This window comes from Copidosoma floridanum, unplaced genomic scaffold (assembly GCF_036245765.1).
Source record: "Copidosoma floridanum isolate Cflo_tuat_1 unplaced genomic scaffold, Cflo_Japanese_pri ptg000024l, whole genome shotgun sequence".
NCBI lineage: Eukaryota > Metazoa > Arthropoda > Insecta > Hymenoptera > Encyrtidae > Copidosoma > Copidosoma floridanum.
In genome coordinates, this window is record NW_028321901.1 from 12,193,924 (window position 1) to 12,220,116 (window position 26,193).

Genomic DNA, 26,193 nt, shown 5'->3' on the forward strand with positions numbered 1-26,193 from the left:
TTAAAATAATTCACAACTAATAAGCAAATAATGTCTAATAGTATTAAATCCTAGTATCCTTCCAAATTTCACGCTTTCCAGGAACTGTAATAATTCCGTAGAGTAATAGAGTAAATGACCATTTTAGTGTAATATGAAATAAAGTTAGAAAAAAAATCAACTTCTTTTTATACAATGATGTTAAGATTATTGCTCATAAATTTTTATTTCAAGGTTAGAATAATTTTAAGGAAAAAGGTGAAAAGGAGAAAATTTTTCTTTTATGTATTCAGTTTACCATAATCCACTTCTTAGCTTAAATCAGATTATTTTAATATATGTATATTCAACAAGGACGGTGATAGTTTTAAGTAGGGGAGGCTGTAAAGTGACGACTTGCGTAAATAAATAAATTTTAAATTTTTATTCCGTTTCATATTATATTTATTCCCATGATAAAATTTTAAACCTCTTAAAAGAGTCGTACTTAACGAAAGTCGTCGTCTAACAAAGCTGACTGTGTACTTCATGGCTCTCGGAAGTGTCAAGTGACAACCAAAGCGAGCCGCTAAGCCTAAATATTAGTTCAATATTTCAATCTAACTTGTTATATTGCTCAATAAACTCATAGTTATATTGCTTGAAAAATTCATAGTTATTATTGTAATTTATTGTGAAGGTAAATAAAATTGAAAGAAAAAACTTACCTGACTGTGCAGAACATTTTATTTGTTGAAATTGAATAAAGGTAATGATCTCAAAAGAAACAGAACTGAGGAATCATAAAATTAAATAAAACAAACAAGAAGAGGTATGTGGACATTTCTATTTTACAAAACATAACGCTCTCCATCTTTATTTATATTTTCTGCTTTCCCTTTCCCCAACATACAAACGAACAAATAGTTGGACTATCTGCTGTCCCACAGCCTGTGAAGGAGCGTGAGACAGTAGTTCACAATCTTTGGTTTCAAACCACAGGCAAAATCAAATGATATTAATTATCATTTAAAAAAAAATGGTAGCAGAGCGTGGTTTATGGTCTCTAGTTATTTTTTTGTTCACTACAAGTTCTCTTGGTGCTATTTTTAAAGAAACAATCAACACCATTCACAGAAGCATGTTTATGAATGATGCGTAACACCCCATATAGTGAAGTGTGTGTTAACGCGTATATGCTGTGCCTGTGCGAAGAGCTCGGTGTTTGCAATACTTGATTGTTATTTAAAAAACAGAAGTAAATAAAAAAAAAGAAAAATTATTAATAGTACATTAATAAATTAATGGTAAAATAAACAATAGAAGGTTACTGTTATAAAATAAAATAACATTGTGTTTTAAATAACAGTAGAAAAATAAAAGAAAAAAGGTGATCTCTTACACTACACACTTACGAGACAGAACAAATACACTATCTCTATCCTGAACCTGCTAACCAGAGTGGTTCATACCTTTAGTCCTGCTTGAGTAGGGGACATTCTATATACAAGATCTAACCAGAACGGTTCTTTATATTTATATCCTGAATCTGATAATCAGAGCGGTTCATCCCCATTAGTCCTGCTGAAATAGCGGACACTCTTTACCCTAGATCTGCTACTTAAAACGATCCATCAAAATAACAAATACATATACACAAACATATTCACACTTAGTATTGTTAGTTGTAGGAGAAAAATTCTCAAAAGTGGAGTAAGGATTTAATATAAGCTAATAATTTCACTTATATACATACAATTGTTCATAAAATAATATTTAATGAAACCTCTGCCACCTTATTTTGCGAGTAATAAGAAAAGTAAAAGAAGTGGTAAGAAATTGTTTGTGTAGGAGCTTAAGAGAGAGAAAGATGTTTTAGAAAAAATATTGGAATTAATTAATGATCAAATACATTTCCATAATTTACACAAAATAAATACTGAACGATCGGAAAGTAAAATTAATAATTTTGAAGCAGAAATCAATAAACGATTCGACAATTTGATTATCTTCACGGAAAGGGAACTCTTAAAACTATAAGAAGGAAAATAGTAAAAAGTCTAGAAATTTACTAATAATTTACTAAGAACTGGAGACTTTTTATAATTTCCCCTTGCTTTATTTATGATTCATAGGCACATAAATTGCGCGTTGCATATACAGAACACCTAATATTATCCTGTATTGGGTCGCAGTGCATTTATTTTAGTAATGTATAACCATAGTAAATAAAAAAAAACAGGACCCAACATCTCATATAAGCAAACATATCAGTACTGTATTAATACATACAGTACAATTGGCATTAAGGCGTTAGCGCCTGCATTGTCACATGCTCGCATAAATGTGTAGAAATATAAACACAGATCCATACACTATTAACAATACGTATACTAGTCAGTGGTCGAGAGTAGATATATTGATAGCATATTTAAGCGCGCTAGAAGACGAATACTTTCATTCAAAGCAAAGAGTTTTCAAATCACGCCCTACGTTACGGTGGCGTAGCAATTAGGATATATGGCTGCACAGGCCATATGAGAAATCCCTGCGCCGTATATTCCCTTACTTAAAGCAGATGATATCATACAAGCGCGCTTGATTACACTCTCTCACTTTAGTTTCCGGGCACACACATAGTACACTTATCGTTCCGTCAGCAGACGTATACCTATAAAAATTAAAGCAAACTCATTGCACATGCATGAGCCAAACAAACGCTCATATTAGAGACATATACACACACACACACACACCCCAACACATATATATATTTAATTATCTCTTTATTACTTATGTCTTCTGCGATAAATATCAAGGATATAATAGAATAATTTTCGGAAATAAATAAACAAAATGAAATAATAGTATAATTTTTTTTTATTATGCATCATTACACACACTTACAGAATATAGGATGAAAATAAGTAAATAAACGAAAAAAAAACGCATGTAAAGCAAATTATACAACAAAAAAAATGGCTAATGAAAACGATGACGCCGATATGACAGTAGCCAAGCGCCGATGGAGTCCCTCAATTCCAACTTCTCATTTCAGCAAGCGATTAAATCTATCCCTGTATTCGATGGGGAAAAAATTCCGCTAAAGGATTATAAACAAGATCTTAGAAACGGAGAAAGCTGGATCAGAGATGATCAAAAAGATTTGTATAAAATAGCAGTATTACAGAATCTACGAGGTGCCGCACGCATAAGCGTAAGTGGTCAAGATTTCGAAAACCTCGAAGCATTTATAACCTATTTAAAAAAAAGATATGCGACAGGAAAACCCGTTGCTTATTTCTAAACTCAGCTGCAGAAAGTGTGCCAACGACAAGGCCAATCAGTTGGTGAATATTATGATTGCGTAAGCCTACTGCTGAGCGGTGTTGAAAAGGCTTTGATGGAAGATAAAGGCAATACATACAACGTGCATATAATGATCCCTATAAAAGACATGGCATTAGATATGTTCATAAAAGGACTAGCACCTATGATAAGCTAGCAGGTAGATGCGAAAGAACCTGCTTCTCTAGCCAATGCCTTCGAGTATGCATTGAGATTGGAGAGCCGAATGAGAGCGGGTATAGTCCCGGACACACGATACCAAGTACTACCTCGCAGTGATTTTAGAAATGATCTTAGTAACCCATATTCACGACGGAATAGGACCCCTGACCAGCCATTTTCATCACATCAAATAACACAAGTTAATATACAACAGATCGACAATCAGAATCATCACGCTAATAGGCAGTATAATAATTATCAAAATAATAATAGACAATGTTAAAAATATAGTAATGGACAAAATTACTATGGAAATTATCAGAATCAAGGGAGAGATCGGAATTTGTAAAATTAGCCGAAAAACTCTAATTATTATCAAAATAATTTTAGACAATATAGTAACGAAAATTCTAACGATTATTACACTCAAAGAAATGCTAATTTTGACCCTAGGAATACTCAAGAATACCGAGGAAGAGGTCAGAATTATAATAGATACCCCCAAAATAATAATTTTAATGGTTATAACCAACGAAGTTTCAATCCTAATTATCAGAATCAGAATTTTCGTAATTAGTACTAATCAGGAGATGACCGTTTGCCGCATCATTTAATCTCCTAGGTGGCTCATCCCAATCGTCGTTTGGAGGTGAGCCCCCAAAGACAGAATTTAACCCCTACACCGAATGTTTCAGCACAAGTAATGAACATAGCAACATAATCGAAACCGTCCACATCGGTACGTGCCAGGGACTTGGCGTAGACGACGAGCCTACAAGTATGAGGTTGTCAATCCCAGAAGGGAAAAATCGCTTTATCACACTCATGCTCGATAATGGTGCCGCCACAAATCTGATTAAATTAGATCAGATGCACTCATATTCACGTCTAGAGACTAGTGAAATTGTTAATCTTACCGGAATTACACCCCACCCAGTTTTAACTAAAGAAACAATGTATATGACTATACCAGAAAAACCTACAATTTTCCATGTGGTCCCTAACGATTTTCCGATCAAAGATGGGAAATCGTTTATTGGGTCGAAACTTTTGTGAAGAAAGACGAGCCACACTATTGTATTATTACGATGCTATAGTATTAAATGATGATGTAATGAACCCCATTCCTTTTTTAAAAACTCTTAAAGAAATAGAGCGATTGGAAAGGGATGGAAAATAACAAAAAGCATTAAAACTTAAAAAACAAGCACAGGAAAATCGAATTTTAGCTAGCACTTTTACTACTAACAAAGAGACAGAGAGCCTTAGAGATAAAATTGACCAACCAAAATTCTATGATAAATACATCGCAGGTCCGCCCGAAAGGTTAAATATACCTAAATACGGAAAATTTAGTGACATAAAAGCTGATTTTTATTTTTGGGATGAATTTGATAGATTGATTTTATCGGAAATGAGTGATAATTTTATGAAGCCCACTAATAATAAAAGTGATGAGAAAAGGGTTACACAGTGAAAAAAATGAAGTAAACGACCAAGATACACTTTAATCCTATGCCATTAAGCAGAGTAAAAATGCACCTAGTGTAGAACAACTTTGCTTTAATAAGGAACAAAAATCACTAATAAACCGACTAAATATACGATTAAGGCTCGAGCACGTCAAGTAGTAAGAATAAATTTAATTATCACTAATTTAACTGAAGGATACTTACTACGAGACGACATAGGGCATGATGACGTATATTTAGGAGAAGAAATAGTAAAAAATGAAAATGGTCAATGTAATATTATGGCGATAAACACTAATGAAGATGATACTACGATTAAAACAGATCCAAGACAAATTCTACCCTTGGAACACATTGCACCTGAATTCTATCCCTAAACTAGTGGCGAACATGAGAGACCACTTATCGATAACAAACAAGATAGAATAAAAAACTCAAAAGAACTTGTGCGTACCGATTATTCAAACTTGTAAGAACAAGACCAAATTTATCGACTAATTTCCGAATTTTCAGAAATCTTTTTGTTAACAAGAGACCCTTTACCCTGTACTTATCTTGTTGCACATGAAATCCTGACGTGAAATAATATTCCTATTAACACTAAATAATATCGTCACCCACCGGTACATAGAAGAGTTTTAGAAGAGCACGTAGCAAAAAAACTTAATGATGGAATAATTGAGCCTTCGTCATCACCGTATAATTCACCCCTCTGGATTGTTCCAAAAAAATCAGATAGCCATGGAAATCCAAGATGGAAGGTAGTGATTGATTTCTGAGAACTTAATAAAAAGACCATTGGTGATGCATATCCATTTCCAAATATCGCAGATATTATGGACCAGTTCAGAGGATCCGTATTTTTTTCAGTTTTTAATTTAGCAAGTGGATTTCAACAAATTCCTATGGCTGAACATGATAAGTATAAAACAGCATTTACGACACCCCATGGACATTACCAATACGGACAGATGCACGAAGTTTTGAAAAATGCACCTGTCACGTTCCAACGACTAATGGATTTCATATTGATAGGTTTATTAAACGTTAAAATGTTAGTGTATTTAGATGATATTATTATTTGCGCAAAAGATCTAGTAAATTATGATCGTTAAGTTAGGTTACTTTTCAACTGGTTAAGATCAGCGAATATGGTACTCCAGTCAGATAAAGTTAAATTTTTACGGAAAAAAGTAATATTCTTGGGCATATAGTAAGTCAACGAGGAATTAAACCAGACCCTAAAAAAATACGGGCCGTTAGAGAACTTCCCCAACCAAAAACTATGAAAAATATTAGACAATTCTTAGAATTAGCAGGATACTATAGACGTTTTGTTGAAGATTTTTTAAAAATAGCTAAGCCATTATCAGATTCATTAAAAAAGGGAGAATAATTTGAATAGACTGAAGTACAAGAAAAGAGTTTTCAAGTACTAAAAGACCATCTATGCGAAGAGCCTATTTTACAATTTCCCGACTTTAGTAAATCATTTAAGTTAACAACAGATGCATCTGATTACGCTATGGGAGCGGTCTTAAGTCAAGAAAAAGATGGGTTTGACCATCCTGTCGCCTATCTTTCAAGAACTCTGAATAAAGCTGAAATAAATTATTCTACGACTCAAAAGGAATGCTTAGCTGTACCATACGCAATGCATCATTTTCGTTCGAATTTATTGGGAAATAGATTCGTTTTTGTAGCTGATCATGAGCCCTTAAATTCGAAGCATACAAGAAAAGATCCGGGTCAGCGTTTAATGCGCTAGACGTTTAAATTTACCGATTATGAATATACTTTCAAATACAAGCCAGGAAAACTCAATACCAATGCTGATGCACTATCTAGAAATCCAGCAGGACTGTCTCTTTATGCGGAAAACAATATAAACAATAGATTACTATTACTTAGAGTTATGATGATGTGTCGAAAGAAAATAGAGAAAAATAAGAAAACAAAATTACAAAATCAGAGGAAAGAAATAGTAAGAACATTAAATTTAACGATTATCAAATCTAAAATAATACCAACAACCTTGAAAGAGACAGTGAAAATGACAAAACTTGGGAGAGTGTCCAAATCAGAAACAGATGTACCTAAATTGGCCAGAGATGCTGCAAAACTCCTTGGTTAACAAATAAGCAAGGAACGGCCAAAGTTAGATCATAGTGTGATTGCTCAAAGGACCCGAACGAAAACATTTCCACAACGACAGAAATCATCTGCATCTCGACCGAGTATATTAAAAAATGCCACTAAAAATACATCAAAAGATTCTAGCTCATTAAAAGTGAATTTTTCGAAATCCATAGCCTCAACATCACACGCAAGCGATACGAATACAGAAACCACCAGAATGTATTTTAGTAGTTCCACAAATGAGGAAATGCCACAGTTACCAGTTAGAGATGTAATTAACCTTGGTGCATCGTCAAGGACAAGTAGGTTTTCCGAGAACGATCCAAGTGACACTAAAGAATCATCAGAGGAAGATACACAACCACTCGTATATGACCCTAGACAAAGTGAATTACGGCAAGAATTAATTGAAATGGAAGCAGACTCAAATACAGATACTGACTCAGACTCAGACGCGACAAATACTGAAATCTCCGTTACACCCATTTCACTCAGTGAAGGTTCAAATGACGACGTCTTTGAAGACCAACCTAAAACTACGACCACTAATATTGATAAGGTTACCTATCAAGAAATACAAAAGTTAACAAAAAAATTTAACCAAAGTCTTCAAGAATACTTAGACAAGTCTAATAACGATGATGAATTCGAGCGAGCTGATACGAATTTTTTATCATTAGCTATATTTTTGATGGAGATAAGCGGAATCCTAAAATTCAGGACGTATTAATTAAAATAGACACCTATAATGCCGATAATTTTGATGATTATGTATTAAATGAAAAAATTACAGATCTATCCAGACGTACAGCAGATTTTGAACCACTATTTGATGAAGATGAAATTTTAAGAAAATACATGACGAGTGGAAAATTATCAATCACCCCTCATATTCAAGAAAATATGCCCTTAAGTTTTAGCACACTAACGCACACAAGTACTTCTATTATTGCACAAAACAGACGGTCTAAAGAACCGGACTTAAAACGAATAACAGAAGAAACCCTAGATAACTTGAATGAAAACAACAAAAATAAACTGTAGTACAAACAAATCAATAAATCGAAGTATTGCGCCTGATTTCATGCTACTATCGGATTAATATCCTTTCTCGTCAATTAATCGATACAAACAACAGTACGGAAAGGTGTATATAAGTCTGAGTGATAGTAGCAGTAGTACTGACAACTATAAGAACGTCAATAGAGCCAAGCTGATAAACAACGTTATTACCACCAGGTATTGTCTTACGTACAAAAGGGACAATATAGTTCATTTTATTAGCAAAGATTGTCAACCAGTCACATCTGTCTCAAGACTGTTGAGATCGATAGGTGCACTGGACTTTAGATATTTGAAATCGAAGAAACCAAAAGTTGGCCAAATATTAATAACACCTTATAAAGGACATAATATATTGTCGATCGTTATCAATGAAACATCTACTGATTTAGTAACTTCAGAAAGTCTTACAAAAGCTTTTAAATCACTTAAAAAAATATTGTTGAGACGAAATCTTAAAAATTTCCGAATTTCAAGAAGGGGAGATTTTACAGACAAATTAGGACCTGGATTGGTAACAGAAATGTTATTAACAACTTTTGATAAAACACTTATACAAATTACTGTCTGTTACAGTAAAGTTGATTCTCCCAAAAATTCAAGAACGTAATGAAATAATACAAACCCTACATGACAGCCTTGTTGGAGGTCATAAGGGAATAAACCAAACTTATCGGAAAATAAGATAACGATTTTATTGGCCTGGAATGAGAAATGATATTCTCAATTATGTTGTTAAATGCAGCAAATAACAAGAGAAAAAAATTGAACGAATAAAAACAAGAGAACCCTTGGTGCTTACAGATACACCTATTGAAGCTTTTGATAAAGTTTCCATTGATACCGTCGGTAAATTAAGAATAACACCGAATGGTAATTACCATTTGCTAACCATACAGTGTAATTTGACTAAGTACATCATATTAGTCCCTGTACCAGATCTAAGATCTAGCACGCTTGCCGATGCACCCGTAAAAAATCTAATGATAGTTTACGGTGCGCCTAGAGCAATTCTGTCAGACAGACATGCTACATTTATGTCTAATTTATTGAAACAACTTATGAGAACTCTTAAGACCAATCATCTAAGTACATAAGCATATCATCCTCAAACAAACGGATCACTAGAGCGAAGTCATGCTGCTCTAGCTGACTTTATAAGGACTTACTCTGAAACTTCTGATGACTGAGACGGTTTAGCCAAATTTGCAGCCTTCACGTACAACATGAGTGTACATGCAGCAACAAATTTTACTCCCTATGAATTAGTATTTGGGAGACTAGCCAGGTTACCCTTGAAGATACCTAAAGACGAAAAGTTACGAACCTATCCATTGTATTTACAAGATCTTATTAAGCGACTTTAAGAAATGCAAATTGCGGCAGAAAATCAACAAATAAAAATGAAAATGCAAGCAAAGACAAGATACGATAAAAAATTAAAGCCTCTAAATGTTAAACCAGGTGATTACATTTGGACAAAGAAAGAAGTTCGTTCCCATAAATTTCATCGCTATTATAATGAACCCCTAAAAGTTAAAACAGTTTTAGAGGGAGATAATGTGTTACTTGAAAAAACCAATGGTGAAGTCATACGAAAACATACAGATAAATTGAAACTAGTTCTCCAATAACAGTATTCTAGTAAGAAGTATATTCTACATGTCTTCTAAAAAGAAAAGAACCCAACGATGCGGATTCTATTGGCCATCTTAATGGCAATAGTGCTTGATGGTTGCGCAGATCTAAACTATGCTAGCCATGGTAACTACAGCATAGAATCACTTGAAGTGAACCCTGGAATATACTATGAACGAATTGGTATTACAAAAATTAAAAGAGCTGGTTGGAAGATAGTGATATGGCTTGATATTAATAAATTTATGTGTGAACATACACCTACTCAAGGATTAAATGAAATCTTTCGATATTGTATTGCACAGTTTGGTTATCCTAATTGTACCCATTATATAGTAATGGACCTGTTGAATATAAAGATAAAGCGACTGACAAATCTTAAAGCAACATTATTGAACATAATAAATACTGTAGGAACTCATGCGGGAGATAGTATTATTCCACCACCCAGCATACGAACAAAAAGACTGACACCTTTTGGAATTATTGGAAGCATTGCTAAAGAACTTTTTGGCTTAGTCACAGAAGACGATATTGACGTTATGAACACTAACATCAACAATTTGCATACCGATCAAAAGGAATATATTAAATTGTACGAACAAAATAGCCATATTTTCGCAGCTGCATTCAAAGAACTATATAATACTACGGAACGCCATGAGCATATTCTAAAACAAGTTGCTGATATATTGACTTCAGGACAAGATTTTACTGTATAAATGCAAAATGCAAAATACAAAATCATCAAAAAATTGACTCACCCAATACGTCAACAATAAGTTGAGTGAATGACTTATTAAAGACATGTGATTACATGTAGAAGGCAACGCTGTACACAAACTTCAAAAACAAAGTCAACCCATGCCAAAATCAGCGATCTACGAGAAAGGATCAAAAGTAGCAGAAAATGAACCCAATAATTTAACCCTACCTTTCAACTAGCCACATTCTACGTTAAAAAAAACACGTCACTTAGTTTTAAGATTTTAATTTTAAGCTTTGTAAAATCAATGAGCGAATTACATTCAGTTAATTATTACCGTCTCATATGCAAACTATATTAGTAAGCGTAGATATCACGTAATCCTTTTTCTTAATTGCACTTTATTGTTTAGTTTTATCTTTAAGGTTTAAATGAAGTACGTTTGTTCTTAGTTTTTGCATAAAATTAAAAGAAAAAGCAAAAAAAAATTTATAAAAAAAAGGGGGGAATAAAAATAAATAAGTATGATAATAATAAAAATAATTGTTATTTGGCTTTAAATTTAAAAAAAGCGCATGGTATATTTTATTACAGTTGCATGTTACTCTATTGTAAACATTTTTTTCTCTCTAATATTAAGCTTTAGCATGTATTAAAACTACTTATTCCATTGCATTGTGAATACGCGAATATTTCGGTATAGCATGATAAGTAATGATTGTATATATCCATGTATTTCCTACCCATTATCCAATAGTTTTATAAACCTAATTTTGTTTTCATATTTACATTCCACATATAACCTACGAGTCCTTACAACTGATAACAGCACGAAATACACTACAGCAGTACTCATACATATAGTATCAATCAATAATCCTCATAACACCCATGATATTTACGCTTGCAGAATGACATACACGATGGACAGACAAAATACTAAAATCGTAGAAGCAACGGCCGATGGAACCCAACTTAACATACTGCTGCAGGGGGATGATAGCCGGCTTGTGCTAAAAAATATCCTGAAGAACTTCGGGATAGTGCTGTCCATAGAACGAGAACCCTGTGCTAAGGGTTATTCAAGCTATGTGGTGGTGTTTCGTTCACCACCGGAAGCAGAAATGGCGGCTGAACGATTAAATACAGCGCCAACGCTACAGGAGCTAGTTGATTTACCATCTAGTTCATCGGATAATGTAAAGAATCAGATAACGTCAAAGGCACCTGAGTCCCAGATAAGTAGAAAACAAATCAAAGTCCACAATATATCAATAAATGGACGTTGGTTAGATATAATGACGAAAGAACTGGTCAATAAATACCAAATGGAATTTCATTTAAATAAATTTGGTCCTGTGTTATCCTTTAAGAAACATCCATGTACCGCTCCATATATTAGATATGAGGTCAAATATTACCAGCTATGTGATGCAGCAGTTGCTGCAGCGACCCTAGATGAAACAACCCTCATCGAAACAGAAGGAACAAGCCAATCACCAATACAAAACGTCCAAGCGCTGGAAAAAAATATAAAATTAATCACAAAAGTGGAATCCCCTTCAAGAGATGATAAAAAGGAATCTGGTCCAATACTACAAGTTGTAAGAGTAAATTGTACTGGGACAAAAATACGCGTTCTTATTAAAAAACCGTTTCACACAAACTATATCATCGAATTTTTTGAAAGCAAATATCCAATAGAGGATATTTATTTTTCGACCAAGAGACAGACACGGGCAGATATTATTCGCGTGCAAATAACATATGGATCAGCTGAGTGGGCAGAAAAAATGCGCCAAACAGTATATTGTATAACGCAGCAGCTAAAAAGTGTAAGCACTAAAAAGGCAGAAACAGAAAAAACGGAAAGTAAAAATCATTCTCCTAAAGATTATGATCCACTATGGTGAAAAGTGGTATCTAAAGTGCCGGCCATCATGAAAACAGATGAGTACACCCAGTTGCTAATGACTTTTGGCCCCCTAAGACATTTGAAATATTATCCACTAGATATCATGCGCGATTACGGGATACAGCTCTACTTAAGCTTCGCTACGTACTGTAACGAAGAATCAACCAAAAGAGCCTTTGAAAGACTCAAGATGTATGGAGTGAGATATTCCCATAGAGATTGTCAAAAAAATCGCGAAAAAATCGTACATTCACCGGGTGGGAATTTAATATATAAAAATAATCTGGAGGTACAAAATCTTTTGTGCAAATCACAAATGAAGTTAAAAAAAAATTGTCCGTCATGCCAGAAAGATATTAATCCAGTGAAATACGACTGGCACTACAAGCTATGCCATGAAACGGGCGTTTTGGCAGATCTAGATGCCCTCAATAGATTGGTAATAAACGACAAAAGAACAAGGACAAAGGAGAATGGATAATATATATATATTAGTTATGAATCATGGATGGTGTTTTAATTTAAATATATAAATTAAAATAATTCACAACTAATAAGCAAATAATGTCTAATAGTATTAAATCCTAGTATCCTTCCAAATTTCACGCTTCCCAGGAACTGTAATAATTCCGTAGAGTAATAGAGTGAATGACCATTTTAGTGTAATATGAAATAAAGTTACAAAAAAAATCAACTTCTTTTTATACAATGATGTTAAGATTACTGCTCATAAATTTTTATTTCAAGGTTAGAATAATTTTAAGGAAAAAGGTGAAAAGGAGAAAATTTTTCTTTTATGTATTTAGTTTACCATAATCCACTTCTTAGCTTAAATCAGATTATTTTAATATATGTATATTCAACAAGGACGATGATAGTTTTAAGTAGGGGAGGCTGTAAAGTGACGACTTGCGTAAATAAATAAATTTTAAATTTTTATTCCGTTTCATATTATATTTATTCCCATGATAAAATTTTAAACCTCTTAAAAGAGTCGTACTTAACGAAAGTCGTCGTCTAACAAAGCTGACTGTGTACTTCATGGCTCTCGGAAGTGTCAAGTGACAACCGAAGCGAGCCGCTAAGCCTAAACAGATGAAGTCAGCAAGTACCGGCCCCATAGCAAGTAAGACAAAAATGTTTAAACTAAAACTTCGTGCAAGGTGCATTTCTTTGCGCGGCGTTTTAGTCAGTAGCTTTACACCGCTCATCGAGTGTGGTTCCTAAATATTAGTTCAATGTTTCAATCTAACTTGTTACATTGCTCAATAAACTCATAGTTATATTGCTTGACAAATTCATAGTTATTATTGTAATTTACTGTGAAGGTAAATAAAGTTAAAAGAAAAAGCATACCTGATGTGCAGAATATTTTATTTGTTAAAATTCAATAAAGTTAATAATCTCAAAAGAAACAGAACTGAGGAATCATAAAATTAAATAAAACAAACAAGAAAAGGTATGTGGATATTTCTATTTTACAAAACATAACGCTCTCTATCTTTATTTATATTTTCTGCTTTCCCTTTCCCCAACATACAAACGAACAAATAGTTGGAATATCTGTTGTCCTGCAGCCTGCGAAGGAGCGTGAGACAGTAGTCCACAATCTTTGGTTTTAAACCAAAAGTAAAATTAAATGATATTAATTATTATTTAACAAAGACTGTAAATGTGCAGTTGAATTGTCATCTAAGAAAAGAAAGGAACATAACTGTATTGCCCTTATAACTACTTATTTATTTATCATGTCCATCGCTGTTTTTGAAATCACCCATCAATTAATCTTCTAATTATCAATAGAGAATGTTGCTACTATAAATTTATTTACAATTATATATCTATATATATTGCGCGGAGTGTACGCATATTTTCAGTTTGCTACCGTCCAAGATACAGTACAGTCGTACTGCGTAGCCATCCTGCTCACACTTGTAATAATATATTAGTTTATACATTTAGTGCGTATATTATTTAACCCTACCTAATTATTACTATTCCTGTCACCTCCATTTAACGCATATTCCATTATTATACAACAGAGAAGAATATAACTCGTCAAAGGGATACAGTAACTGAATTAGCAGTCTTATTCTGATCCAGTTATTTGTAGGTTGTTGGAGTGTGTTCTCTTTCACATGTATGAAAGTCAATAAGTGCACGAACATAAATTTTAACTCATTTCAAACTCTTGTGGAATTCAAGGAAACTAAAAATTGATGCTTATACTAAATATGTTTAAACGGATACTTCTTGATAAACAGTGTCAAAAAGTATCGAAAATTAGACATGCTTGTAACGTTTATCGAACCGTAAGTATTTTAGTTTTTAAGGAGACGACTAGATTTGTTCAAAATGAGTCAAAGAAAAAACAAATCCGTCAGCTAATGATTCGTGCAAGTTCAAATCAAGCCAGTAAACGAAAGTATAGTACGTAACTAGTTAATATGGTTAAACAAAATATAACAACATAAACTGGATAAATTCAGAGAATTTAAGCGTTTCTGTAACAAAGTTTATTCTTATCATCTGTTGTGCCAATCCCTGTATAAACATGTTCTGTATTTTTGTTTAAAAGATCAATTACTTAATTTATTAATGTAACCAACGTTTACATTTAACACTAACAAAATCGTACATAAACTTATATCTCAGAATTTTTGTTATTAATTAATTATTTTGGGAATCTTTCATTATACCATCACCAACTGACAGCAAAAATTTGGCAAATTCCACTTCATTTGACAAAACTCTTATGTTAGTGATGAATCATATTGAGGAAGAAGTTTTTATAATCCACTATATGTAATAGGAAGACTTATGGTTTGTGGCTAACTTTCTTTCACTTTAATGAAAAGAATCTGTCCAAAGTTGCCACCTAAAACAACAATTTGGCCACTAAAAGGTCAATCATCATTTATAATACGTTGTAAGGTTATGTTTATAACTTCTAAAACATATTTAGAAGCCAATAGAACCTCATTCCGAATAAATACTTTGGTTTTTTTGTTGAAATAAAGACCCTCTTAAGATTGTACTTAAATATTTGATGCTGAACCGTAAAACATTTGAACTAGTAGCCAAACATTTTGTGCACTGTTTTACCACTTGGTATCAAATTAGTTGCGAATTGTTTTACAACAAATATTTTTGGTTTACAAATTATGTCTTTTCACTTGAATAAATGTATCATTCATATTTTTGCAACTTGGTTCAGCTACGTATAACTGGCCCTAAAAGGATACTGGTTTTCTTAAGTAGAAACCAACATTACTAAATTTGACCTTAAAATTTATTGATAGCCATAGCAAATGCCACAACTATTGAGAATTGCTTAAGACATAAAACAAAAGGTAGTAAAGAGGTGTTTCAAGTGTTCAAAGTTATTCTTGAGATAAAAAGTTATTCTTCCACGTTGTATTTCAATTATTTAGTAATTCCTAATCAAGTACCGTTACATAAACCGTTTGATATACTCAAATTTTTAATTAGCATTACTATAGTAGTTATTTATTAACTTAGTTCATGAAATAGTCAACACTTACAGATACTATTTAACATATTTGTTGGCGAATTAATGTAAATATTGTTGTCCCACTCATCAACCTCTTTTTATGTTGCATTATCTTTGCTGTACCAAGCTTCAGTTTCTCCTGTTAACTTTTAGAGAATTATTTTTTTTAAGAAACTTGTACACTCTTTACGTGATATTAGTATAACACTATCAACCAAACAACGATTCAAATCAAGAAATATTTTAGAAGATGCATTATTTGATATCTATTCTTCATTATAAGAACTAATACTAATTTTAAAACAAAAAATTTAAAGTATTCATAAATAAAAATAGTTTCTCAAATAATAATACTTTTATCACTGTTTCTTGTAAATAGAAGAATTTGACAAAAAGTTCCTCCAAAAATAATTAATTTATTTACGAAACATATTTCCGTGCAATATATATCTTTTAAATTTCTGTCAGTTATTTTTGAGGCTTTTTTTAAAAATCATGGAAGCTCCATTCCAAGTAATTAAATGATCTTCTCGTAATTTTTTGTTACATGACTCAAACATTTCTTTACTTAAAGACATTTCTTAATCCATAAGATTTTGTGTATCTTTAATTTGTTTCAGTAAAGGTGGATTAAAAAAATTAACGCGATTTATCTTCTAGTTCTAAAATTTAGTATAAGTATAAAAAAGCGCGATCCTTATAACTACGAACCAAAAAATCTTTTGTAGTGTTTTTTTATGTTGATTTTGTATTTTATTACTTAAAATGTTTTCCAGAATTAAAAACTACCTACAAAATTGTCTCAATTGATTAGAAAACTTCAAAGTATTTGTTTCATCGAAAGTATTATTAATTTGAGAATAATGATCGTTTGAACCCATTGTAGTTGCAGTATCTTTAAACGTCTGGTATTTAATTTCTTTCTATGTTTTTATGTCTTTGAAGGATGTTGCACCATTTATTCTATTTAAAATAAGTTTTAAGAACACCGTTAATTATTCGGAGATATTTTATTTAATCTACCTGTGGCAATGATTTTTATTACATTTTCTCTTTTTCCCGAAATTGTTAGTAAGTTATTGAAAATGTAATATTCTGAAATATTTACATACACCATTGATTTTGCATAATAATTATATTTATTTAATTACATCCAAGCTGTTAGTTGCGTTTAGTAATTTTATACTGTTTTTAAAATTATTTTTGTCGAATATAAGTTTTTGTTTGTTTTATAACAGGACAGCTAAATTTATAACTTTTTGACTTTTAGCACAAGTTGAAAATTCTTGTAGTCCAGAAGCTGCTTTCATTAGACTGACGTATCTATTATCAATATAACTACTTATTAAATAAAATTTTTCTGTTCCTTTATCTTACAATTTTTTAATTTTAATTTATACTCTGTCACTACTGCTATGAATGTAGTCATACATATACTTTATGCTTTGGATTGATGCACAATATTGAATGTTAATGAAAACATTTTCATTTTATCAATAAAAATTAATTATAAGGTACAACCATTCAGTTATCTACAAAAATTGTATCGTTTGTCCAAGTTTTGTAAATATGTTCATCAGATGTGTTATCTGATTTTTTATATTGCAGATAACCGTTTGTTTGCAATGTATTTTGAAATGTAGTAGGTTTAAAAAATTTTTTTTGTCTAATTAATTAGAATGAAACATACGAGGATTGTGTATTATACGAGGACAAGAAATATACGCGAGGATAACAAAAAATCATTTTACATTTTATTTAAAATCGAGAGTGATTTAATATGAAGTATTCTGACTACAATATTTAGAATATCATATAATGTCTCCTTTTGGAAATTTGGATAAAACTTACTTTAATTTTATTCCATTCATGATAACGTGTTACTATAATAAATAACTCTGGTCTACATTTTTTTATAACAGCGTTTGCATTCTGACAGTGCATCTGCATACATTTAGGCCTTTCAATAAATTTAGATAGCAGTATGAAGAAATATCCGATTTTTTTCCTTTGTTTTAAAATTTTTTAAATAAAAAAGTAGTTATTGCGTTTAAATTTTTTTCTATTGTACGTTGAGTATTATCTAGAATGAAGGCAAGAGCGTAAATTTTACTAATATATTTGACATATTTTAATAAAGAGAGAAAAACAATTTCTATCTTTTCGTGATAAATAGGGCTACGAGTGATGCCCACGGTTTCTATAAAATTATTTATTGTTTTTAATTAAGTATGGAAATATCGTGTTATGTTCTTATACATGTTTAATAATGCAATGAATAACTTATTGAGAATTTAAAAAAAAAAACAGCATGCCATAGCACTACTTTAAGGGTGGTGTGGAAATGTGCTAAAAAATTAAATAAATAAAATAACTATCAAGAGATTGGAGGAAAGTGGGTTGAAAAAGTTCAACCCAATAAAAATAAGCAAAAAACAAACAGAATCTTACCTTAGTTACAGGAGGGGCTGAGGGGTGGCTCTTTAAAATCAAGCTGGGTGCTGAAGGGGATTGGAGGGGGTTAAACAAAAATTGAATACAATAAAAATAACATAAAAACTGATAGAATTTTACCTTACTTAGAGGGGGGCTGAGGGGGGCTTAAAAGGTGGAGGGCACATGTGTAAAATGACCATCCAAAATTACTATATAATATAAAAAGATTTATACACTTATGCGAGTACAGCTCTATCCCCAGCGGGCTATCCCCGACAACTCCAACTGTACGGGGAGTTAGCACTTTTCATTGAGTTTTTAAATGAAAATATCTTGTTACTAAATAGACAATGAATTCATCATGTAAATATTTGTCCACTTTCTTTCATCCATTTTTTATAGATCTTATAACTATATCAGACGGAATAAAACAGTTTGTTTATATTCTGACAACAATAAGTTCTTGAAATATTAATAAAAAGCCAATAATTAAGCAACAATTACATAATTGTTATGAAAATAACATCTTAATTACTTGCATCTGTATTATGAAATAAATATAGAAAGCTCATATTTAAGTTCATTTAGTAGTGTTTACGCATTACAAAACTTTTGTGCTCATATTTCGAGTTTTGACGTATGATTCAGGGATTTTGCCATCACCTGTTGTAGAAAAAATGGCAGCTACTTCATTCATATGTTGAAATTATACTTTCGTCCATCAGTTCCCGGTTTTAATGGAAAAGTCAAATGTAAATCTGGTTTATTTTAAATGTTTTTACTGGGCAAGTAAATTTTGACTATGAATTTCTTCTTTTATCGTGTGACAAAAGTGAACAAACACATTATTATCTCTAATAATCCCATCCGATATAAGCATTTTGTTGTAATCCACTATAAGCATAATTTTGATAAATTCTATTATCAATGGATTCTTGTGCATCATAAAAAAATATCTGTTCGTATGTGAGTTGCCTATTTTCAGTTGCATACGTAACTGTATTTAATTTGATAGTATATTTTTCCATCAATTTTAAAACAATACGCTTCATTACGACTTGATTCAGATCTTCTTCCTAATATAAAAAGCAAAGTCGCTAAAACCCTTGTAATCGCTAACTGCGAAAACGACTGAGAGACAATGTGACTAAATTTCTGTTAAAGTATCAAAAAAATACATTTTTTGCCTTCGTTTTTTTCACACTGACTACTTGATTTGATACGTCTGTCATGTAAAAACCTTAATATAAGTACAAGTAAGTACTGAACATCGATAACTGTTACTAGATTCACTTGTATAGTACAGACAAAACATTTTTTTTTAATTTTAGTGTAACTAAAAGAAAATATTTAAATACTAAGTTAGTATCGGTAAAAACGTTTTTTTTAATTCAAATAAAAATACTATTAATTCATGGTCTGAAAAACCTGAAAGATTTTTGTGTGCAAAGCAACAAAAAAATAACCGATGGTCAAGAAAACATCAGTTGTCAATTAATAAGCTAGATAAGCACCCGATTATTATTATAAATAATCAATAAAGCGTGCCCTCAAGCGCACGAGTATCAAGTTTTAGGAACCCAACTGATTTTTACTATTAATAAGTAATAAATAAATCGTACCCTGAAGCGTAAAATCATCGGTGATTAAAATCCCAGCTGATTTTTATAATTATTATTATTATTGCCACTGTATGAGCCTCAATTTCCGGCAAACAAGCCTTGGTGATAAGAAATCTAACTTTATTAGGTACAGTTAAATCTTACTATTATGTAAAGCAAAGTCACTTAAACCGTTTTAATCGCTATCCACGAAAACTACTCAAACAATCTGGCAGAAATTTCGCATAGTGATTATTTATACTTCCTAGATAGTTTAAATACAATTTTTATATTGAAAAAGTCAGTAAAAATAGCAATAAATAAGCGCAAAGTTTTGGAAAAATACGCTAGCGTTTCACGTTAGTTCAGTAGGATCCGTTAGGTGGCGTGGATGTAAAATCAAAGCTACCTCCGATAAAATTAAATAAGTGTGGTTATAATGGGCCCGAGCAACGTACCAAATACGCAGTCGTTCACCGACACTGCATAAAGTCTAGAGAGAGGAGCTGTGCAGCTGGGTATCCCAGCTACTGACGACACTGTTTTCCAATGGGCAAGCAACCTACGCTTAATTCCACTCTGACCTTCCAGGATTAACGAGTGCCACAAATAAAAAAAATTTCTAAACGATAACGTCTCGTACGAAATATCAGAAGACGTGTCTAGCCAGAACGCAACCTCCTCCAACACTTCAGTTTCGTGGCCGTTCAATCATCCGGCCTGGTGCCGTTAGAGAATTTTTTTTTACAAATGCAAGCCAGGAAATACAGCCCTGAGGAGTACGGGCAGCCACAACGGCCTCCTTCTCAATGGTCGATGGTCGTCCCAATGGCATACCCACAGAGAAAGTATTCTCCAGGCTCACTTTCCCGACTAACGATGTGCGGTTGGTTATCCAGGGAACGATCGGAAGACGAGAGATTCTTTGATCAGTGGCGTACCGTCCTCAAGCATGATCTTCGTACGCAGAGACTCGAAGGGTAAACGTCAAGCTACCTGCAGCCAGCTCTATATTATCAAGCATAATAATAAGGAATAGCCGGAAGTTTTACAACTAGCCCTTTTCAGGGCCATTATAAGTATTTACATTCCCTACTTAACCATCAATCTTATCAGTTCTTTTAAGGGCCACCTAAGTTAAAACTACCATGCCAAAAAATACATAGTAACTTGTATTTCCGGAAACGATTCGTTGACTGAAAGACTATATAAAGCCAGCCACTATTAAACCAAGTCAGTCATTCACTGGCAGACGCCACGAGCAGAGTTGTTTGACACAAGGCTGGGAGCCCCAGCGACCGACGACCCTACATTTCATTAGTCTCTCGACTCTCCAAGCATTTAACGAGGAGTCCTCGATGCTTTTTGAGGTCTGCGCTCGGCGAACCTAAGAGCTATGAAGGAAAAACTCCATATTTTAAGTTCCAGGAGTAAGTTGCTCTGGTAATAAAGTTGTCAGATAAGAGAAAAAATTTTCTTTTAATTATATATTTTTTGTGAGTTTTAAATTTTTACAGCTGTAAAAAATATCCTACTTCTGTAGATTATACGGGAGAAACTGCAAATCAAGGGCCCTTAAGGGCCTACGATCATTTCACGACAAAAGAAATGCGCGGTACTTTTCAGCATAATATTATTTTTTTTACTTTTTACAGCTTGTTATTTGACCAAATAAACTGTATGGATTACGAATAAATATGTTTTCAAAAAGAAGATTGTTTTAAGAAGTGTCAGGAATAGATGTATAATTTTAAACTAAAAACGTTTTACAATACATGTGAACACACTACGGTGTTCCATGTAGTGAGTCTTGGGCAAAGCCGAGACGAGAAAGCGGCTAGTATTGAATATGGATTAAAAAATACAAATAAAATAGAATTGTTTTATTAACGAATATTTAAAAAAAAAAATAGTTCAAAACAAGTTTTATCAGGAAACTTAGGTGTAGCATTTAATGCAAGGGTACCGTGACTACAGAAATCATTAAAAGACTAACTTTTAGTAGAAACTTTTCTTAAAATAAAATGCTTAGCATTGCAGTGTATGCATAATATATACATGTTTCCTGAATAATTTTATAGGATTGCACTGGCTCTTTGACCATCAAAAACCCGATAACGAGCAACTTGCTGACAAAACCATGCGGCGTCTGGATTTCTCAACCGTCTTTTAACTCAATGGTTTACTTCTTTTTCTGAGATACGTTATATCTTCGTCGACATGTTTGTTGCACAATTAATAAAAACTAATACAACTTGAAAAAGAAAGTAGTTCAATTGTGAGAATTAATAATCAAATAAAAAGTGTCAGTTAGTATTTTAATTGAAGTATAAAAACTATCAGTCTTAATAATAAAGGCCATTGACGATTTAACATTTATCAGTTGAATAAAAATTAAGTTAATCTAGTTACAATTATCTGCTTTTCATAATTTATGAGGTTAAGATCTTAAATCTGGTCAGTAAATATGTATAGCTCAAGGTTGTTATGGATTATGAGTTTCATAAAGGTTATTGAATCGCTGAGAGTTATTTCTATCTTTTGGTGATTAGTTTCGTTAATGCTATTGGTTGTGGTTGCCTGATAACTACCCTTCTAGCACATCGTAAGTTTTGGAGAGTAGATCCATGAACTTCTTACGCAATTTTTACGCACTTGCGTAAGAAGTTGGTAAAAAGTGCATGGTTCCGCGTCTTACACGATGTGTTCCGAGGGAATATTGTACAAGGTTGAAGTTTGGTTAATGTAACAATTTTTATCTGCAAATAAAAATCACATTGATAAATCTAAGGTGCTTAAAAGACATTTCCTAATTATTTGCAAGTTTTATTGTTATATGCATTGTAATAGATAAATAATACATAAAAAATGTTTTATTTTCAACGGTTGCTCATAAAAATAATCCTGAAACAAAAATTTGGTATTAATTATCATAAAACATAATGAATACATAATTTTTGATTTTATTATAAGAAAGTAAAAGAGAATCTAACGTAATAAGTAATTAAATTCCTCCCTATGGTCAATCATAGAATTTTTTTAGTTAAAACTACGGAACGTTAGTAGATAGAAACTGAAACCTATAAAATATTTTCAGGAAGTTTTTTCAATTGGCCTTCTTAGGGTAGGGTTATCGTTCCTTTAGGTAATAAAATTGAAGCAATTCCTGTCAAGCCATAGATATAATCTTTTTCTTTTTAAGCAAAAAATTAAAAATAAATGTTTTGTATAAAAATGTTTTTACAGACCCTCCTGTACTATAAATAAAATATAATGTTATATTACACTTAATCATTTCATTCAAAACTACTTTTTGATCACTATTTAGGTTAACACATACATTATTAGGGTTTGTTTCTAAATTAATTACAGTTTTATTGTCCTCAATATTTTCAGATTTTCCTGTTTTATTTCGTTCTGGTAGTCCATAATCTTGACGTTGCCTCCTCCGCAAGGCTTGCCTTTCTTCAAATTTAAAGATTTCATTTAAATGTGGCAAACCATTGTTTTGTTTGTCGTCTTTCAAATCTTCAATAAAAAATTTGTTGGAGTGATTCCCAAATAGACTTACCCCAAACGTCTTCAGATATTAAAAAACCATGCGAAAAATTTTCTTAGTTAATATGGCCGCATAACGTTACAAGCTTCTTTAAATATTTTATACACTTGAGAGTCGTGCTCAACTTAACCTAAAGCAATAGCAGTATCTCTAAACGTACTGTAATGTATGTTATCAATTGTTTTTAAACTTTCGAAAAATTCAGCTCCACTCACGCGATTTAAAATTACTTTAAAATAAAAACGCTTAGAGTCCTTAGGTAACACTATTTTTAGTCACACTATTTTTAATTTACGTCTTACTCTTTCTCTTCTAACCCAAGTTTTTACCATTTAATTAAAACAGTAATATTCTGGAATATTCACGTATCTAACTTTTTTGTCAAACTATCTATTTTATTTTATTCAAACAAAACCGTTAACGCTCTTTCGGAGTTTTCTATAGCTTTAAACGGATTATTTTCTGGAATAACTATTTTTTGTTTATTTTCAATATAACTAGTGAATTAAATACAGAATGACTACGTCTACATAGAGGGAGCTCTTGCAATGGCCATGCTACTTACATGGGGCTTAAAGAGCGGCCATTTACATACTCTGATATTTCATAAAAAATTTCAAGGTGTTGATAAATCAGATGACAATATTTATATAAATTTTCCCGTAGGAATGTTAAACAATATTTGTAAGGGCTTGACACCTCATGAACTTCAATTAAAAATAGGTACAATAGTAATGTTAATTCAAAATTTGAGTATATCAGACGGCTTATGTAACGGTACACGATTGCGAGTTACTAAACTGTTGAAGTATAACGTACAAGGCGAAATAAGTGCGGACAAGGGAGAAAAGATTGGTAATAAAGGTGTTATTTCAAGAATTACATTCAATACCAGAAATACTGTATCATTATCTTTCATTTTATATAGAAAACAAATCTCATCAGTTGTAGCATTTGCTATGGATATGAACAAGTCTCAAGGTCAAAGTTTTAATAATGTAGGATTATACTTGAAAAAACCTTTATTTTCTCATGGTCAACTGTACGTGGCTTTATCGAGATGCAAAAATAAAAATGGAATTTGGAAAGAAATTTTTGATTATAAGTAATAATGTTTCTAATATTAACAACATGGTTTGAATATTCTCATATGTGTAGAAAAAATTTATTACCTACTGATACATCCCATAAATGTATATTGTGTTCATCTATTGTACCAATTTTAATATTAACTTAAAACAGAATATCAATAGACCTAAGTCTTCGTGGTTTGATAGGGCTTATAAGTTGACTGATAAAATGAGTCATCTCAATGCGAAACTTCCACGGTTAGTATTAATAATAAACTAAATGTAATATACACTTTGCACAACGACCCCCTATAAATCAATTATGACTCAAAATTTTTCTTGATGATAAGAGAAATAATAGCGATAAGAAAGTTTTGTCTAGTAATTTAATAATTTAGTAATGAAGCAAATTAAAAATAAAGATTAACATATATACGACACAAACACGTCTATAAACACATTAAGGTCCGAGAAAGACGGTATGATCCCTGCCAGATTCCCCAAAAGTAGTGGGGGGTGGTGGAGGTCACAAAAAATTCCGGGGAGGGGCTGCGGGGGGTCTGTGAAGGGTTTCGGAAAAACTTCGATGTGTCAATAGAAAGGAGAAAATGACGGGGTTTTATCTTATTTTGTGGGGGATGAATGGGGGTCTGTCGGGGGCGGGTCGTGTGGAATGCTTCACCGAGATAACTATATAATCTAGTAAGATATATATACACAAAAACAAGTGAGAATGAATAGTGTTATTTAATACATACACGTTCTGTCATAGATTACGTTTAAGCTCACGGAGACGTAGTATCAAAAATATGTCAGGTTACTTATTCATTACACAAACTAACGTGCTTTAACAAAATAAGTAAAAAAGATATTCTAAATATTATCTTATTATACAACTGTTATTCAAAATATTCATCCATTCAACAATGTACAAAGTAAATTTTCAAAAATATTATACTATATATAAGTGCTATATTTTTTAAGGCATAACTAATATTTAGAAGTAAATAGAATACATGGCTCAGACTTTGTAGTCAGATAACAGGCACTTTGTAAGCAGTTGGGTGATACATAGCACTTCCCGGTCGCTTAGCGAGCACTTCCTAGGACTTTGGCAAGAACGTAGCAGCCACTTGGATGATACTTCCTGAGTATTTGCCGAGTGTTTGGCAGACACTTGGTGGCGCGCACTGAGACAGCATTTGGGAACTTTTAGGTCACTTGGCAGGCTATTTTTGGGCTCTTAGAGGGTACTTGGTGATAACTTTTCAGATACTTGGTGGACACTGGCCAGGTACTTGGCAGGCACTTGTCGGGCACTGGTCAAGCACTTGGCGATTACTTGGCGGGCACTTACCAAGCACTTGGTGGGCACTTGGCGGGTACTTTGCGGAAACTAAGTGGATCTAAAGCGGGTACTAGGAAAATTTTATAAAAATTGCGAATACACTCGTCTACATTATTCCCATAAAATAAGAGATGCAAATCGATCCTGGAGAGTAATTTATTTGTACTGGTATAGTCACAGTTCTAGAAATTTCTGTAGTGTATCCGTAGGTGCGTTAAAAGCGCAGTGTTACCATTATGGATATAAAAACAACCAGGCGGGTGAT

At 32.4% G+C, this 26,193-nt stretch overlaps 1 protein-coding gene across 3 annotated transcripts in view; it reads right to left on the minus strand.

Annotated features, from left to right (window-relative positions):
• The window catches only part of SNF4Agamma (SNF4/AMP-activated protein kinase gamma subunit), a 763,121-nt gene that overhangs the window by 639,948 nt on the left and 96,980 nt on the right, over positions 1-26,193 (minus strand). The gene's annotated exons all lie outside the window — the stretch shown is intronic.